We start from the raw sequence: 342 nt of genomic DNA, 5'->3' as shown, positions 1-342 counted from the left end.
ATGAGAAAGACTGCCGATTGACTGCAGTCACAACTTTCATATATACATCTGATCCTCCGCGCAACAGCGGGCGTCTCAAATAACATCATGCAACAAAGGTAGGAGGGAGAGAAGGATACTTCTAAGAATCATGCAAAGCTGGAAGAGGCAGACGATGAAGAAAGTGCACAAGAGGACACTGCGAGGAGCTGCAGCGCCGGACGACCGCCCCGCACTTCCCCTGAGGAAGGCGAACAACGCAAGACGCGGCCGAAGGGACTCACAGGCACAAGCGAGGGCACCTGGCGTGGACGTGACGCTCCGAGCCGACGTCGCGTCCCGGAAAAGACTGGTGGAGCAGAC

At 56.4% G+C, this 342-nt stretch overlaps 1 protein-coding gene across 1 annotated transcript in view; it reads right to left on the bottom strand.

Moving 5' to 3' along the window:
- Positions 1–342, bottom strand: part of LOC119587930 (nesprin-1-like) — a gene marked incomplete in the record, with an annotated part of 36964 nt that extends 36622 nt beyond the window's left edge. Inside the window, 1 exon segment of the mRNA XM_037936640.1 lies at positions 264–342.

This window comes from Penaeus monodon, chromosome 23 (assembly GCF_015228065.2).
Source record: "Penaeus monodon isolate SGIC_2016 chromosome 23, NSTDA_Pmon_1, whole genome shotgun sequence".
Lineage (NCBI taxonomy): Eukaryota > Metazoa > Arthropoda > Malacostraca > Decapoda > Penaeidae > Penaeus > Penaeus monodon.
Note: the sequence above shows the minus strand (reverse complement) of the source record. Positions and strands in the feature narration are given on the sequence as shown.